Source organism: Labeo rohita, chromosome 23 (genome assembly GCF_022985175.1).
Source record: "Labeo rohita strain BAU-BD-2019 chromosome 23, IGBB_LRoh.1.0, whole genome shotgun sequence".
Lineage (NCBI taxonomy): Eukaryota > Metazoa > Chordata > Actinopteri > Cypriniformes > Cyprinidae > Labeo > Labeo rohita.
The window spans coordinates 4,535,312-4,555,134 of record NC_066891.1 but is presented as its reverse complement, the minus strand read 5'-3'; positions in this window follow the sequence as shown (position 1 = coordinate 4,555,134).

Sequence of the window (19,823 nt, the reverse complement as noted above, 5' to 3'; positions counted from 1 at the left end):
GGGATCTTATTTCCCACACAAACTCTTCTTCCTTCACTTCCTTCTTCCCTTTTTTCCACTTATATCCATTCTTTCTTCACCCTTCATTCTTTCCTTGCTTTCTCCCTTCATTCTTATTTGCATTCGTTCCCATCTTTCTTAATTTCATTCCTTCCTGTGCCTTCTTTTTCTTTTTTATACGTCTACTCTCTGTTCACCCTTTCTTTCTTGCTTAATTTCCTATTCCTTTCTTCCTTCATTTTCTTCATTTTCTTTCTTTCTGCTTTTATTCCATCCATCAGTCCATCCTTCCTTTCCTTTCTTTATTATGTTCATATCCTTTCTTCCTTCATTTTCTTGTTTCCTTTTTCCTTAATTTTCCTTCTTTCTGCTTTCTTTTCCTTCCCTTTTCTCATCCATCCTTTCTTCCTTCTCTTTATTTCTTCATTTTCCTTTTGTGTCTTTTCTTCCTTCATTTTTTTCTAATTTTATTTCTTCCTTTCTACTTATATCACCTTTTCTTTTGTTCTTTTTCTCTTTCTTTCTTTCGTACATTCCTTCTCTTTTTCATTCCCTTTCTCCCTTCACCTTTTCATTTCTTCCTTTCTACTTTTATCACCTTTTCTTTTGTTCTTTTTCTCTTTCTTTCTTTCGTACATTCCTTCTCTTTTTCATTCCCTTTCTCCCTTCACCTTTTCATTTCTTCCTTTCTACTTTTATCACCTTTTCTTTTGTTCTTTTTCTCTTTCCTTCCTTCTTTTTCTTCCTTTTTCTTTCTTCCTTTCTTACATTCCTTCGCCTTTTCATTTCTTCCTTTCTACTTTTATCACCTTTTCTTTTGTTCTTTTTCTTTCTTTCCCTTTCTTTCCCTTCCTTTTTCTATTTTCCTTTCTTACATTCCTTCGCTTTTTCATTCCCTTTCTTCTTTCGCCTTTTCATTTCTTCCTTTCTACTTTCATCACCTTTTCTTTTGTTCTTTTTCTTTCTTACTTACTTACATTCCTTCGCTTTTTCATTCCCAATGAAGGATCGGACGATCCTCAAATGCAAACTGTGTGTGGTTTGCCTCAGAGCAATCATACATATGTGTTGTGTTTTGCTTTCTTTTTACTGTATATATTCTTCATTCATTTATAATCATTAATCATTTAATAATTTTATTATTCCATTTAATCATTATATTCATTTCTGACAGGATCTGGCATCCGGGGCTGGATCTTATTTGTCTAGGCATGGGGACAGCAATCTAACACCCTTCTTCCTATGCCTTTTCATTTCTTCCTTTCTTTCATCACCTTTTCTTTTGTTCTTTTTCCCTTTTTTTTTGCTCTTCTTTCTTTTTCTTTCTTCTTTACATTCCTTCGCTTTTTCATTCCCTTTCTTCCCTTCTTCCTTCCCCTTTTCATTTCTTCCTTTTTACTTTCATCACCTTTTCTTACATTCTTTTTCTTTCTTTCTGTCTTTCCCTTTTTCTCCTTTCTTCCTCTTTTCATTTTCTTCCTTTCTATTTTCACCACCTTCTTTCTTTCTTGAACCTACTTTCCCTCCTGTATCCCGTCTTTAATTATTCTTAAGTGCTTTTTAAGTATGTGTTAGTTTCAGTAAACACTCGGTGTAGCTGCCAGACGCTGAGCTGTTGTTATGAGTATCCACTTTAAACCAACTGTGTTTAACTCAAGACTGTTTCTTATTTGTGCAACTAGATTTTTCTTCGCTCTTTAGATATGAACTAAATGTATGTTTCTTAATGAGAACGGATTTGGAGAAATGAGGCATTACATTACTTGTTCACCAGTGGATCCTCTGCAGTGAATGGGTGCCGCCAGAATGAGAGTCCAAACAGGTGATTAAAAAAAATCTACAATAATCCACTAGTAATCCACATGACTACAGTCTATCAATTAATAAAGGAAAAAGCTGTTATAAGAAACAAATCCATCATTAAGATGTTTTTCACTTCAAACTGTTGCTTCTGGCTAAAATATGAGTCCTTTATCCGTAATATAGCTTTCTCCTGTGAAAAAGTCGTCTCGTCTCAATCAGGAGAGAAATATGCACAGATCAAACACTGTTTACCAGCTAGAACAGCTGTTTGGATTCTCATTCTGATGGCACCCATTCACTGCGTAGGTAAGCAAGTGACAATGCCACATTTCTCCAAATCTGTTCCTATGAAGAAACAAACTTATCTACATTTTGGACAGCTTGAGGATGAGTACATTTACATGGGTGAACTATTCCTTTATTGTAACTCAACTGCTTTATATGCAGTAGTTAAGAATTAGCAATTACAAATTCTGCTGTAAGGTATGCTCCATATGTACAATCCATGGTTTGGAATGCACTTCCACAATGTTTCCACTAGGGGTCTCTGTTTCTCAAGTAATTCTGTTTTTGCCATTATATTTAGACACTTCCACCTGATGTTCATTTCAGAATGTCTATGGGGGTTACATTGAAAGGTCACTACCAGCAAATCAAGATTTCTGATTGAATCTCTCATTCTAACAAGCTGGCGAAAACGTGTCTTGTTTATACATTTTAATCACCACATAGTGTTATTGCCCACAAACAGATGGCAAACGCATGGCGCGTTGTGCCGCCCAAGGGAGAACAACCACAAATCTGTCTCCTGGTACGTTCTCCTTTCCTCTAGGGGGTTCATAGTCATTGCTCAATACCTCCCTGGAGCGCTATAAAACTGCACAGAGACATATCACACTTGCTCCTCTTTGTGTCAGAGGTAATCTCAATTGCCAAGGAACAAACATCACTAATTTTTAATGCTTTTTTATGCTGCATGCTGCTACTTGTGGATTATTTAGGAGCATAAGAATCCCCTGTCTGAAATTGCTGCGCTTTCCAACCGTTGCCTTCTATCCAAGTGCACTGTCTAGTATCTGGATATATTGCATTGCTCATTTTGAAATATGAAATAGACTTTTCCAATTCTTTTGAAATTCATATGCTCAGGTATAAGAAATATTTTGTGGAAGATATACTGCAGCAATCCATCTCAAAGCCCAAATCTGATAGGTTGCGTAATGAACTTCATCTTTTAAATATCTAATGCACTCAGCAGGGGTTTAAAGTCCTAGAGATCCATCTACCTGCAGAGTTTTTGCTGGAATTTCCTACTTTTCACTTGGAGAAAAAAAAAAAAAACAGTGCAACTGAATGTCACTTGAAATATTTCCAACCTGAAATGCATGGGAAAATCTACTGCTCTAATTTTTCTGCAATGCGGATGTGTCATGCACACAGCTAATTGACTTCTGAGCAAATAAAATGCATCAATGAGTCAAAGTTCCCATAAACACATGATAATAATAAAACCTGTTTAGCAAATGTTTGCAAAGACAGGTGTGTAAAACAGCACACCATCTTCTATGCTGATAACTGTACACCTGTCTAACAAATGCTAATGTTGAATTGCTTTGTTTATCCTCTGCAATTTAGTTGCTAAGAGACTTCTTTAAACAATCATCAAAAGATTTGCCAAGTAAACCGCTGTTTTGTTTCTACTAAGATATTGAGTACGAACCAAGGCTATAAAAATGTGTTTTACTCACGTTTAAATGTTTTAAAAACGTTTGCGATCATTAGTTTTGAACGTTCCCTCCAAAAACCACACCACATGAACGCGCACAGTCAAACTGCGAACAGGATGGGCGGAGATATGCAAATATATACGTTGACAGGCAGGTAGGACAACCTATCGTAGCTCTAGGACCGAGGACTATGATTGGACGATCTTCCACAGACGATATAAATACATTTAGACCACTTAAGATATAGGGATGTGAGGAGACTTTCAACCAGGACAACAAACAGTGTTTTTGAACCAAATCACCTAACTGTCTTTAATGAATTTAAACAGATGCTAAAACCAAATAAAATAGTTTGTTCAATGAACTAAAGGAAACCGCTTTCACACAATAGTGTGTTTTCAGGACGCGTCAACAATCGCAGTGCAGAACTTACACAATGCCACTGAACGAAACGTGCATATTTTGCTGATTATTGCTGCTGAAAATGCTCAATTATTGTCATCTTTTGGGCTATACTAATCGGTCAAACCCGGAAAAAAAATTTGGAGTATACTACTATAGAAGTTATAACACATCAAGGGGAAGAGTGCAAAAATGAGGAACAAAAGGCGTTCGTGGTTGGCCAAACTGAACCAGGATTTCCAGGGCAAGAATCTTGGCAACATTCAAGTTTGTTCTTATCATTTCCAGTCAGGTAGGAGAAATATTAGTCCAATATCTTAATTAATACTGCTCGTACATCAAATATTGTGCCCCTCCCTGCTTAAAGTCCTTCTCTATATGATTTAACAGCTTCCACATGTTTTTTCTGTGGTTTTGACAGCATAAATTAGCAGAACGTATTTGTTAGTACATTAACCATGCAATCCATGCTGTTGTTTACATCCGAGTATCTCCAATATTGCCGTGCATCCATTTTTTGTTAATCCAACTGTGTAGATTTAATTGAAAGTGACAGTAAAGACATTTTTAATGTTACAAACGGTTTATTTTTCACTTTAAATTCAAAGAATCCTTTAAAAATGCATTATAGTTTCCACAAAAATATTAAGCAGCGCAACTGTTTTCAACATTGATAATAAGAAATCTTTCTTTAGCAGCAAATCAGCACATTAGAATGATTTCTGAAGGATCATGTGACACTGAAGACTGGAGTAATGATGCTAAAAATTCAGCTTTGCGTCTCAGGAATAAATGACATTTTGCAATATATTACAATAGAAAATAGTTATTTTAAATTGTAATAATATTTGTTTTTACTGTATTTTTGGTCAAATAAATGTTGGCTTGATTAGCATAAGAGACATTCAGTCATTCTGAACCCAAACGTTTGAACAATAACTAGAGTCTTATTCTTTTTTTGAAGTGACTTAAAGTGTGACACTGACTTTTTTGGTCTATTTTAATATTGCATTTGGCATCACAGCTCAAAGTTCAAAGGCGAGCCATCCGTTAGCAAAAATCTCCTTAGTACTTTCCCATCACAAGTGAAGTATATACTTTTAAGTATGTAGTATCAGTACATAGGTTAGCACAGCCACTTGACATTTTCAGACAGGTGTGTAGCTTGGTTCAGCTGTGTTAAGATGACTTTTCTCTGCATCTGCTGCATTCGAACTGACAGTGCAGAATGAGCTCGCAAAACAGCAAATCCAACATCCTCCGCGCGCACGACGGAAAACAAGACCCTTTACTTGACAGCCCATGTAGAAGAGATTATGACAGCCTGACATGTACGGGAGCGCTGGGGGATTTGTGGCAGATTATAAACCTTGGCCCACTGCTGGATGTGGCATGGAAAAGAGCTCAGGGACGCGTGATGCGACGCGCGGCGTGGGCCGTGTAAGAGAACTCATTGAGGATTCGGCGTGAAAGAGACGCTTCGCTGGTCCAGATGGACTTGCAATGAAGAAGCAATCACTGGCAGAGACTCGGAGATGAATTCATTTGCCAATAATTACATTTCAATCACTGCGGCTTGGGACGCTCTGCTAGGATGCTGAGGGCTTGCTGAATGAAGTCATATTAATGTGTGTTTGAACTTTGCAGGGAACAAACTCTTTGAAACAGAGTTTCAGAGCTGTGCCTGTCATTATTGCTCGTCTGTCATTGCCTTTGGGAGAGGGAGTGTTGTTTAAAGGGATAGTTCATCCTGTTAAATTTAAATAATTCTGTCATTATTTACTCACATTTGTGTTTTTCTGAACCGGTGAGACTGTCTTTCTTCTGTACATCAGGAATGGAGGATGATTTTTTCCATTAAGTGAAATTCATAAAAAAAACTAAGGCTGTTAAGCTCCAAAAATGACATAAACACCATAAAAATGAGTCTGGATTAACAATGGATTGAATAAAAGATGACAGAATTTTCATTTTCAGGTATACTTTTTCTTTAGATGTAAAAATGACACAAAATGACATTGTATATTTTTGTAAAATAGAGAATCTTTGAAATTATTCTGGATATTCCAAGCCATTTTAAAGGTGACATATCATGAAAATCTGACTTTTTCTGTGTTTAAGTGTTACAATCAGGTCCCCAGTGCATCTACCAACTCAGAAAACGTGACAAAGGACAACACAATAACTTTGTGTTTTCGCAAGCGACAATTGTATACCAATTGTAACGCCATGGCAAAAGTTCAAACAAAGCATGCTAACTGTTCTGTCGTTGTCTGCACAGAACGCTATTTAAAGTCCCAGTCTCAGACAAGACAAGAGAGCAGTGGATTTATAAATATATTTACTGTATATTACGCTGCTGCCACATAGATCTCATATAAACATGCAATTTATTTCCCAGCTGTTTACCTTCACAGACATAACCGACTGTTTTTGTAACACCTGTGTGTTTTTAATGTAAACTTGTATGTTTTTGGCAGCTTAAGTGCAATAAGACATGAAAGAGAATTTGCAAGCTGTAAAGGCACAGTCCTATTCTGAAAAAAAAGGGGGGTGGGGAAAAGCAGCTAATTTGCATTTAAAGAGACATGCACGAAAACAGCATGTTTCTGCTTCCACTCCAAATAGGCATTTTCAGAATGATATAATTAATGATGTGTGGGGTATTTTGAGCTGAAACTTCACAGACACATTCTGGGGACACCTGAGACTTACATTACATCTTGCAGAAAGGGGCATAATAGGTCTCCTTTGAAGGGGTCATCGGATGCAAAGTTCACTTTTACATGTTGTTTGAACATTAATGTGTGTTGGCAGTGTATTTACAAATCTACCCTATAATGATAAAAATCCATGCAGTGGTTTTTAATTAATCTTTAACAATAGTATCCCCTTTTTCAAATCGAACCATTCTCAGATGCCTGTCGTTGTGGCGTCCAAGAAGATTTTTGATATTCCGAACTGTTTTCCTGAAACGTTTTGCACTACAAAAAACTGCATAAAATTGGGGTTGGGATCAATATGAGAGTGAGTAAAACATAACAGATTTTCATTTTTGGTTAAACTGTTTCTTAACTTTTTTTTAAATGTTGTCGGTCACCTCCAGCATTTTTGGAGAATATTTTGTTGTATGGATATCTGAACATGCAAACATTTCATTCTAGCTTCATGCATTACTCAACACTTAAATGTGGGCAAGTTTCATATAAAACAAAAAAACAAACAAACAAACAAACAAACAAACAAAAAAAAAAAAAAAATAATAATAATATATATATATATATATATATATATATATATTTTTTTTTTTTTTTTTTGAACAAAAAGCTGAGAAAAATCACTTTTTTTTTTTTTTAAATCAAAGATGCAAAACAATCAACATCCCTAAAGCTTGCACAGTTCTAAACCACTACCTGGATTGACATTTCATTCCGTAATGCAAGGCAGTTTTGTTTTATATGCTGTTTAATGCTTGATGATTGTGTTATTTTGCATATACATTTGCTTACATATGTAAATGCTTGTTCCTGCTTCTTTGCATGTATTTGATCCAGAGGTTTAACACTCTTTCAGAGGATGCATAATAGCGCCTCCTACTGTATAACAGCAAAAACACGGAAATCTGGAAAATTTTGTTAAAGGAGAAGTCCACTTTCAGAACAAAAATTGACAGATAATGTACTCACCCCTTGTCATCCAAGATGTTCATGTGTTTCTTTCTTCAGCTGTAAAGAAATTATGTTTTTTGAGGAAAACATTTCAGATTTTTTCTCCATATAATGGACTGATATGGTGCCCCGATTTTAAACTTCCAAAATGCAGTTTAAATGTGGCTTCAAAGATCCCAAATGTGGTTGTAAACGATCCCAGCCAAGGAAGAAGGGTCTTATCTAGTGTAACGATCAGTTATTTTCATAAAAGTAATACAATTTATATAGTTTTTAATGTCAAACGCTTGTCTTGTCTTACTCTGCCTGAACTGTTTTTTCCGGTTCATGACAGTTAGTGTATGTCGAAAAACTACCATCTCATGTTCTCCCTCAACTTCAAAATTGCCCTATATCGTTGTTTTACATTTTTTGTTAAGGGTGTTTGATCGGTGAACACGATTTCACCAAGTACAACATGTTCCTGGATCAACATCCTTGTTGATCCTAGAACAATATTTCAATCAACCAATTAGAATTGAGGAATAACTTTTCAGAAAATGTCAGTTTTAGGCTTATGATCAGAGTTAGATTTTTCTTGTTAATCAACTGTCATCGTTTTGCTAAAAAAGACTCTTCTTCCTCGGCTGGGATCTTTTACAACCGCATTTGGGATTTGAAGCCGCATTTAAACTGCATTATGGAAGTTCAAAATCAGGGCACCATATCAGTCCATTATATGGAGAAAGGTGCTGAAATGTTTTCTTCAAAAAACACATTTTCTTTACGGCTGAAGAAAGAAAGACATGAACATCTTGGATGACAAGGGGGTGAGTACATTATCTGTAAATTTTAGTTCTAGAAGTGGGGGGGGGGGAGTAAAAAGAGTTAAAGAGTTACATTTATAAACAACACTTCATGTATTGTATATTTTTGTTATTCTCTAGAGGTTCGGTCTTCCCTCATGACTGTGGCGACACATTGATCATTGTTTTGGGATTGGACCGCATCCATTTGCAAGCTCTACCAGCCCTCCCTCTCTCTCTCTCTTTCAAGGGCAGATTTCCAAACAGATTCTGATTACAAAATCACTGATAATTTTGCCACCGCCCCGCATTTGATTTATTCTCAGCATAACATTACAGACACCGGCTTCCACTCTGGAAACCCATCCAGTCAGTCTAGTCACGTCATCGGTGTTCGCTTCTCAACAAACACAGACCGTTTTCTGTGTGCCTGCATCAAATTATGAGGAACACTGAGTCTAGAGGCACTGAGTATTGTTTAGCAAATTCATAATTGATCAACAAAGTTCTTGTTTTGAGAACTGGCCTGTAAAAGCTGTGGTCATACTTTTTTATAGTCTTCACACCTTGGCAGTCGATAATGCTGAAAAGAGTTTTAATATTCCAAACTGTTTTCCTTAAATGCACCAATGAAGTTGACATTTAGGGTGCTAAACAACAAGTGAAGTTGTCTTGGCAATGCTTCGGCTTAATTAATGAAATGTCTTTATATGAGGAAAACATTAAGAGTAATATGCTACTGATGACGCATTTTTGTAGGCCAATAGTTTTCCGATGGCTTTTGGATTACTGCAGAAAACAAGCTTGCTTACCTACAAAATGTTATGATACCTTTATGGTTTATCATCATAAATTACACAGCTTTCATGAATTTTAAAGACTAAATACAATGCTTGAAGTAAAAAGTTAAGGAAGTAAAACTAAACTATACGATAACATAACCACCATTATGCCAAAAATAATCATAGTTTTGCTGTCTTTTAATCTTTGGCTAATGCAGTGTTCAAGATCACTGATGTGAAAGGGCCTATAATTGCTGTTTAGAGTTATATATTTTATATATATATATATATATATATATATATATAAATTCAAAAGAATACCAAACAATCTGAGCTGCTGTTTGCATTAATTTTCTCTTACTGTATGTCAATGGATGTGTTTGATTGTACCTATTGTAATTTTTCTCAAGAAAGCTAATGCTTAAATAAGAAAATCTTATTGTCTAAAAACTTTTGACTGGTATAGTGTATAAAATATAAAACTAATTAAAAGTATTATTAAATACTACAATAGTATAGAAATTTTATTTTGGCTTTAAGTTGGCCTGTGATGACCTTTAACGTTACCCACGTTGATATATCACGAGATGAAAACAAAAAATAAAAATAAAAAATAGGAAAAAATGCATGTAAATTAATGCTAAAATGCAAAATAAAGCAAATCTTTATTTCTAATTTAGATTTTTAAGTGTTTTATTGTATTTTTAGATTGAAATGGAAAAAAAGACTATATAAGTGAGTTTGATTTTTTTTTTTTACTTAATTATTAAAAAAATATATATATATTTAACTATATAGTTGGACATAATGCAACATTTTACCTCAATCAAATTTGATTTTTGGCCATTTGTATTAAAAAGTTTGGGCATCATTTTAGTATTGTTGAAAAAGTTTTGTAACATATTTAAATAATTTGAATAAGTTCTTATTTTTATATCTTCAGTTTTTATTTCAAGTTGTAGTAATTTTGTTATCATTTTTATTTGTTTTTCCCCTCGCTATTTAGCCAGTTTTAGTTTGAGTAATTTTTAATATTAAATGATAGTTTTCCATCTAATATTTATATTTTATTTTTATTTATGTAAATGAAAATGATTTTTTTTTTTTTTTGTTTTAGTATTATTTATATAGTATTGTAATATTTGTTAATATTTTGAATTGGCTTTTGTTTTTATATTTTTAGTTTTTTTAGTACTTGAACATTTTTCCTATTTAACTATATTTTTGTTTCAGTTTTTGTAATTTTAGTACTTAAAGCTAAAATAAATGATACATTTTGGATGGAAAAGTTGAACATATATATATATATATATATATATATATATATATTTTTTAATTTTAACATTCTTTCTATACTATTGTAGTATTTAATAATACTTTTAATTAATTTTATATTTTATACACTACCAGTCAAAAGTAAGATTTTTAATGTTTTTTAAAGAAGTCTCTTCTGCTCACCAAGCCTGCATTTATTTGATCCAAAGTACAGTAAAAACAGTAACATTTTGCAATATTTTTACTATTTAAAATAACTGTTCTCTATTTGAATATATTTTAAAATGTAGTTTATTCCTGTTCCGGTTTCAATGCTGAATTTTTAGCATCATTACTCCAGTTATGTGACCACTTCAAAAATCATTCTAATATTTAATTTTAGAATAATAGAATAATATTTAATAAAAATATTTATTTTTATTATTTTGTTGAATACAGCTGAGTAGCATTGTTTCAGGTTTCTTTGAAGAACATTACAAAGTTTTGACTGGTAGTACATATTATAATTTTTATAAGCTTCTGTAATCTTTTTTACAGTAAAAGTTTAGTATTTTTAGTACTTGAACATATTTAAGTGAATGAGCATTTTTAATAGTTCTAATTTTAGTTTACAATAACAACACTGCTATGAATGAGAAACCTCTGTTGGCTAACAGGTCCATGCTAACCAGCCAATCTTAGACCCTTTGCGCCCGACTAAGTCCGATATCGCTCTTGGCTTTCACACTGGATTAGGGTTGAGAGTTTTCCTCTCACCTATGCTGTTTTACCAGCTCATCCTCCGGTGATGACTCACGGGCACCTCCTGATGCCGCGGTCCGGCTTTTGTGAGCGAGGAAGCTAATGCCTTTTGAGAAGATCGGCGGCATGTAATCAATCAAAGTTCCTTTTTGTATCAGTCATCCATTGCTATTAGAAATGAGCTAAACTGATTAGAGGGGAAGCACAGAGAACTTTTATCATCCGTCTCTCCGTTCTCTCCCATCTGCAGCGCTCTGAGACAAAGCACTATTGGGTGTGAGGGATAAAACATTAATCTTCTTTTAGTAAGTGTGGTAACTGCTTTATTCCCGTGAGCTGGCCGGTGGCTGCCTGGGCGACTGCTTCCTCCAAATATGTTTTCGGCTCACTTACGGTCTCATACTGTGGGGCACAATCTTCATATATTATGGTATTACAGATGTATGAGTGTGTTTAGTTACTCAGTAACAGGCCTTGTAGCAAATATGTCACCAAAATGAACAAAAAATGGCCTCAAATTCAAGATAAAGGGGTGAATATTGCCCCTGCACAGTTGAATTAAATTAAATCTATTATGGTTGTCTCGATTAAACTGAAATGTGAAAATGAATGAAAAGTGCTAATTCTCAGAATTACAGTGCATGCTGGATCAGCGTTGAGCATTATAACCAATCAAACACGTTTCTGTTGATTTTACGAACACAATGGCCAATCAGAGGTGTTTAGATTAGTAAACAGCATTAAGTGGTTCCAGAACTACAGCAGCAACAAGTCTACAGTTAAACAGTTAAAGATAAAGCTAAAAATGTAGTTTTGTAATATTTAACCCTTGTGTATCAATTAAAAAAAAAAAAAAAAAAAAAAATGTTTCACATAGGTCCATAGTGGACAAAAATTTCCATCTAAAAAAAAAAAAAAAAAAAAAAAAAAAAAAAAAACTGTCATAAAAATTTGAAGCGTGGGAGCACAGACTTAAGTGTGGTCTCATTTTAAAGAAGACCCATGGCAGATTACTGATGAAGTAGAAAAATTTTAAAAAGTGAATTTAAAAAAAGTTACAGATGTTTAAGTTTATGAAAATGCTTTATGAACAATATTTTATATAAAAAATATATTATATGAAATATGTTAAACTCTAAACCTGCTAGAAATTTGAGGTTGATATCTCAAAAAATGAGCTGTCAGGTTGGACGCAGTACCAAATTTCCCCCATAAGATGCCAGCAAAACTCCACTGGTGCACACAGTGGTTAGATTTGTGATTTTCAGTAGTTTTTCTCTCTTAAATATTACAAGAACACACACACACACACAATTTTTTTTTATGATACATACAAATCACACTCTAACATCCATACCAACACACCCACACAATTAGAGCTGCATTATTTATTATGCATGAACTGGCTCTATAATTTGCAGAAGCAGAAAACAGGAATAAAGCGAGTATTTGCTTTATGGGCCAAACCTGATAAAAATGGCACCATCTGGTAAAAAAAAATAATTTTAAAGCCTTGCCAATAGAATGAAAGTCTATTAACAAAATTAGCATCATTTTACAGTAAAATGGCACCATGATTAAAAATAGCAGTTTTAATCGGTTTCAAAGGGGACATTTTTGTCCAAAAGGTGCTGAGTGTAACAATTTTTTGTACCTAGTGCAAAATAGATTTATTAAAGAAAACGGAGGTGAAATAGTAAAATTCCAAAAATACACACCTGTGCCAAAATGTATGCAGCTGGCATTAACACAGGTGAAATAATCACAAAAAAGGCTGAAAGGACAAAAATGTTCAAAAGGTTGCACAAGGGTTAATTGTTATACCATTAACAATTAAATTTATTTAATTTATAGTTAACTAGTTAAGAATTTAAATTAAATAAAATGCATTTTTTTTTATAATAGTAATTTTTTTGTAGATCCAAAAACAAAATGTAAAAAAAAACAACAACTCCCTGTTGAAAAAAACAGCATATGCTGGTAGGTATGTTTTGATGCTGGTTTAAGCTGGTCCTTAGCTGGTTTTTGCTGGTCATGTTGCTGGTCAAGGACCAGCATGAACCAGCAAAGGACCAGCATAAACCAGCAAAGGACCATCTTAAACCAGCATCAAAACCTACCTAACCAGCATTCCAGCATCAAAACATCGCTACCAGCATATGCTGTTTTTTTCACCAGGGAAGTTATAAATATTATAAGATATTTCACATATAAACAACTCTCACTAAACAAAACACAGCTGTGAATCATTCAGGTAACAACACAGTATAAATCAAGCGTATGTAAACTTTTGAACAAGGTAATTTTTATAAATTCAACTATTATTTTCTCTTGTGGATTATATGTAAACATCTTTTTTGTGAAATATCTTATTCAGGTCAGTACCAATTGAAAAATAACATGCATTTTGTACGATCCCTCTTTTTTCGGTAAAATAATTTACATTTTGTAGATTCTGCAAAGTTTATGGAAACTTTTGACCTCAACTGCACCATAACATCAAAAGACGTTTCACCTGAAATTTTGGAGCTGGGTTATTTTTATGTGAAAGTTTTAAAGAACACTCCATGCACATAGTCCACTATCACGTTATTCTGTAATTTCAAAAGTTCTTACAACCTTCAACAGCAAAAGAACCAGAACCCTCAAGGACACTGACCAAGCTATTAACTATAGTAAACAACCAGATAAAAACGACAAATTAATTCCATGCTTTTGCCACAAAATTGCTTTTTATTATGTGCGGAAAGCACATAGGCCACTCTATTTCTCCCTCTCTCTCGTCTACAGATGCACACACAAACTGTTTGGTTACCAACATTCTTGAAAATATCATCTTGTGCATTCAGCAGAAGAATAAAAAAATGCATATACAGTTCTGGAACAACACAAGGGCGAGTAGATAATGACAGAATTTCATTTTTCAGTGAACTGTCCCTTTAAATAAAAGATCACTTACTAAACTATGCTGTGTAAAGTTATATCCAAGTACATTGTAGCTATAACAAAGTTAACACCATAAAGATTAAAACAGTACAATGATGATTTGCAGCTTTACAACTCAAATAATACACAGGTTTTAACAGAAGAATGAATTTAAGTGCGCTTATGAAATGATAGTTTGCACACACAACCAAATTTGCATCAAAACTGCATTGGATGTTCAGGACACTGACAAATTGTCCTGTATATCCAGTATTTATATCCCTCATGTGAAATGCAGGGGGACGCAATAGGTAAAGCACTTAGAAATGGACATATATTTCATGATAGATGGATGTCATTAAGGCCTCTTTACACCTGGCATTAATTTTTAATTCACATCTGGAAATTCTTTAGCTGGATTGCGTTTACACCTTGCATCCCAACACATCTACAGTGTGTGATTGGATTACATTTATCTGCATAAAAATAAATATAAATAAAATAAAATCACATTATAATTTTATTTTATTTTTTAAATTACATTTTATTTATATACGCTATTAAAAGACAAACACACACACACACACATATATATAGCCATCAGATTGTTTAAACAATTACATAAAAGCATTCTGCAGATTTTTTGTAATTGCATCAATGCAAAATGTAATTGCATTACTGCAAATGCATGTTCATGCCAGGTATAAAAGGTAGCATCCCTTTCTTTTGTTTTGCACCATTCTTTGCTGTGTCTAGTGGAAAGCAGCATTTCTCCTTGTAATAAGCACACAATCTCACACTCAGTTGTTGTCCAGTATATGGCCACTGTGAGAAGGTTGACTGGTTTGTAACCCCAATATCCCTGAGCATCTGATGGTCGGCTGTAACATCTGCTGTCTCATTTGCCATTCTAATTCAAATCCCAGCGCGGCCAGAATCGGGAGAGAGCGCTCTAATTGACTCAAATTGCAGCATACTCTTTCAAGAGTTGTTTTCAGAAATGTTTACGGTCACATCTCACAGAGGTCACTGGTCAGGGACACTTACTGACAAAGAGTTTAACTAATGTTCATAGTTATTTTTAATGTCATACACAGAGAAATTTAAAGGCACAGTTCACCCAAAAAAGGAAATTCAGTCATTATTTCCTTACCTTCATCTTGTTCTAAACCTTCATGAATATTTCTTCTGTAGAACACAAATGGACAAAGTGAACCTTTTTTAAATTCGCAAAAAAAGCTCCTTAAAATTTCATAAAAATAGTTCAATAATAAGCAAACCAAATTCACTAAAATTCACTAGTAACCAGATGAATAAGAGCTGATTTCGAGAATCAAATAAGTCCAATGTGTGAATGAATCATTCAGACTGGCTTTGTGAACTGGATTAATTGATTCACTGAAAAGACTCAACCCAAAAGAATGATTCATTCACAAATCAGACAATTTTAAATAATAATTATACTTTTCTTCTCATAGCAATAAATGTGGATCAGAGTTTTTAAGCTCCAGAAAAGATGTAAAAGCTCTTTAGAATGATAAAAATAGTCCATATGGCTTTTGCACTATATTTGTAGCTTATGCGAGAAACACACATAAAATTCACGAATAATCAAATCAATAAGAAATGATTTTCAAAATCAGATCAGTTTGAATGAATCATTCAAACTGGAATTCTGAATTGGATCAATCAATTTACTGAAAAGATTTGACTCAAAAGAATGATGAATTCATAAATCTGATAAATTTTAAATAATAATTATGTGTTACTCCCTAAAAAAATCATGAAAATTGTCCATGTGATTTATTTTATTTTATTTTATTTTTTTTAAGTGTGAAACAGACCAAATTCACTAAAATTAACTAATAAATTATTTATTATTTATTACTGATTTTGAGAATCAGTCCGATCTGTGAACAAACCATTCAGACTTGATTTGTGAACTGGATCCACTAATTTATAGTGTGTGCTTGGATCACATTTACCTGTGCAAAAATCACAATATAATTTTATTTTATTTTATTTTAATATTTTATTCTTATATTTTATTTTTATACTTTTTTTAAACTACAATTGTATATTTTAAGTGTCCTTTTTATTGCATTTAAGTCTAATTAGATTATATTTTCAGGTACAAGTAAGAATTATTTATAAGACAAATTGTGAATAATATTTTTAAATTTTTCCAATAACAATAATTGTGGACCAGATTTTTTTTTTTTTAGCTTTAAAAAGGATGCAAAAGCGCCCTAAAAATTTATAAAAATGGTTTATATGACTAAATTCCATGTTTTTTGAAGTAGCTTTGTGTGCAAAACTGACCAACATCACTAAAAATCACTAATTACCAGATGAGTAAGAACTGATTTTGAGAATCAGATCAATTCAGAAACAGACTAGCTTTGTAAACTGAATCAATTGATTCATTAAAAAGATTTGACTCCAAAAAAAAAAAAAAAAAAAAAAAAAATCGATTCATTCACAAATTGGGCATTGCAAGGAATCAAAACTCAAAGGAGAAAGCTAAATGTAGGCAATACACAAAATACACTACGGTCACATGATTTTTTTCCCACATGATTTCAATCTGAGTGTTACAAAGCTTCAGACACAAAACACTTTTCACAAAACATCTTTCCTGCTGTGGTGCAAGATTCAGATTGACCACTTTTATGCTTCTTCTGTCATTTTTAAAGCTCTCATCTTCCTTCACTTTCATTTAAAAGAGAAGCCAGGATATTTTTTTAAAGAATTTACTCTTTGTATTCCACCAAAAGTTTGGTTGGACAAGAAAGTGGCTAAATAATGTCAAAAGTTTCATTCCTGCAATGCCAAATTTACTGAATCATTTCCATGAAATGGTGTCGTATAATTTAGTGGATCTATTTGAAACTCTGCTCCCTCTACTTCTGCTCTCTTCTGCATGGCCGACAGACTTTAATGGAAAAACAAATGACTTGCGCGGAGAGAAAAGTCCGCGTCTCCCTAAAGTCTCCACCGGTAATACATTTCCAACTTGATTAGAGGTAAAAGCTTGGAAGTTCTTTCATTTCTGTTGATTTAGTTGATAAGGGAATGAAATGGAAAGCCATTTCTTTGTGCAATTGAAATGTGCATTTCAAAGAGTCTGTTCTGTCTTTTTGTAATACCTGATGATTATGGGTTAAATTTGCCTTCAGAAACAAAATGCTGTGCAAACTATGCCAGTCTGAGGAAGTTAGGACATATGCACGCATGCAACAGCCATAACAAATACCAGCGTCTGACGTAGCACCATTTAGTATTAGATTTGTGGATGTTGTTCAAGGAAGGCAAAGCACAGGTTGCCTTTGTTTGCATTAAGATGTCCCAGGGCTTTAAAAGCACACTGTGCCATTTAGAAACGGTACAGCGAGAGTAAAACAAACATAAGAATAGGCACTCAGGTTTGACCCGGCCTCTGTTTGTTAGTCTCCATGCGTCGCAGCTCTTATAGACCCGGCTGACAATAGTTGTGGGAGGTAATGTGAGTTTCTGAGAGCTGTTGTCAACACTGGCAAAGCGTATCATACAAAGGCTGCCTCGATCTCACGTGGGCCTCCCATCGAGCGTGTTTAAAAGTGAGAAGGTAGTTAGAGCCAAGCTTCATTTCTCATTTAACAGTCAAAGCCTTTCGCTAAACTCAGCTTGAACTAAATATTCCGGACCTAATTCCCTCCAGTGAAACATGTTCATAATTCATTTTGGAGACGCGATTGCTTTGTTTTCTTTCAAAGAGCTGCTAAAAGTTTGTAGCGATTATTCATTTTCAGTGCGTAATACCTGTTCTGGGTCATTAGGGAACTGAGGGAAAATTATGAAACCAGGAAATTATTTGGAAACAATTTCACGGCCTGCATAGATCAGGAGTTTGTAAATGAGCATTCGCTGCCAGTGTCAACATGCTAAGACTTCATTACGGTCGCTGCTAAACTGTTTATGCACAGCATAATATAGAGTACATTCATACAAAAAAGATGCATATTCATAATCAAGATGCATCATGCATCAAGTAAACAACCAGAAAAGACATCTTTTGAGTAATTGTACTTTATTATAATATTTAAATACCCTCATTACAGTTTTGGCTTGTAGTGCAATGTGTTTTAGCTCTATGTGATATTGGGCACATAAAAACTGACAAATTCACTTTATAATTAGAAATGACGGTATTTTTCTTCTGGGAAAACTAACTAAAAGCAATTTAATGGGGTCTTTAACCTTTGTGCGTCTTCTGGGACATTTTTGCTTTTTGAAAATTTTGCCTGTATTAATGCAAACATTTGCCAAAAACATTTCTATTGGATTTTAATATTTGACCCTCTTTTTCTTCTCATTTCCTTTCACAAATGTATTTCACACTAGGTACACTCAGGACCTTAATAACAAAAATGCCCCTAATGAAATCCATTAAAATGGCAATATTTAATCCCAGTGCCATTTAAGCATAAAAAGATGCATTATTTGTTATTAGGCTTTTATTTTGATGGCAAATCTTCAAAATGATTTACTATTTTTACTACTTTGTCACCATTTTCTTAGATTTAGCTATGAGTTATAGTTATGGTTCAAATATTAATGTTGTTACCTAATTACTGTCATATCCAATACTGTAATAAAAAGCGCTTAGTATTTAGTATTTAGCATCTAATACAGCATTCATTCTTCAGCTTAATCTCATATTCACAATAAAACATTAGTTTTAATGTCAAACTGTCAATTAATCTTTTAAGGGTCATTTTAAGGCTACATCTTACAAGAGTTTACTGAAAGTAAAAATTACTTCCTTGTTTACAACCTCATTCCAGTCTCTTTCAAAATAAAAGTCTTTAGTGCTGATGGCGAAACAATGAAGTTACTACTATTATTTATATAAAATACTATATATTGAATAATATTTAATAAACAATGACAGCCATCATAAAAGTTGCTAAGCAATTCAGTCAAAAGTAAAGGTAGTGCTCTGATATACAGCATTAAATTTACATAAAATATAATGTGATGAGATTTTGTCCTCAGCCAAAACTATTTGCTCTAGAAACAAATAATAGATTAATAAGACCAAAGACTGCCTGTTAGATTTAGACAAAACGAATTACATGTCATGTTCAACCACTAGAGTCATCAGAGACAGGGGCAAATTCCAGAAGATCTGGCCGAAGTGAGGCTGCTGACGCCCCGGAGCACACATCTCTGAAAACTTCAAAGCAAATTTTCACATAGAAAGTATTTTTATTAACAAATTGTATATTTTAAGTAGGGCTGGCAAATGATTAATCACGATTAATCGCATACAAAATAAAAGTTTGAGTTTTCCTAATATATGTGTGTGTACTGGGTGTAATTATTATGCATATACAAATACAAGCACATTCATGCATATATTTAATAAATACTTACAAGTATATGTATTTATTGTAATTTTTATAGAATTTATATTATATATAAATAATTGTATATTTGCACATAACATATTTCTCCTAAATATATACATTAATTTGTGTGTATTTATATATACACATAATAATTACACACAGTACACACACATATATTAGGCAAACTTAAACTCGTATTTTGTATGCGATTAATCACAATTAATCATTTGCCAGCCCTAATTATAAGTCTAAACAAGTACATTCTTGACTAAAATCTCTTAAAACTACATTCTATGACATAAAAACAGTATTTAAAAAGTTA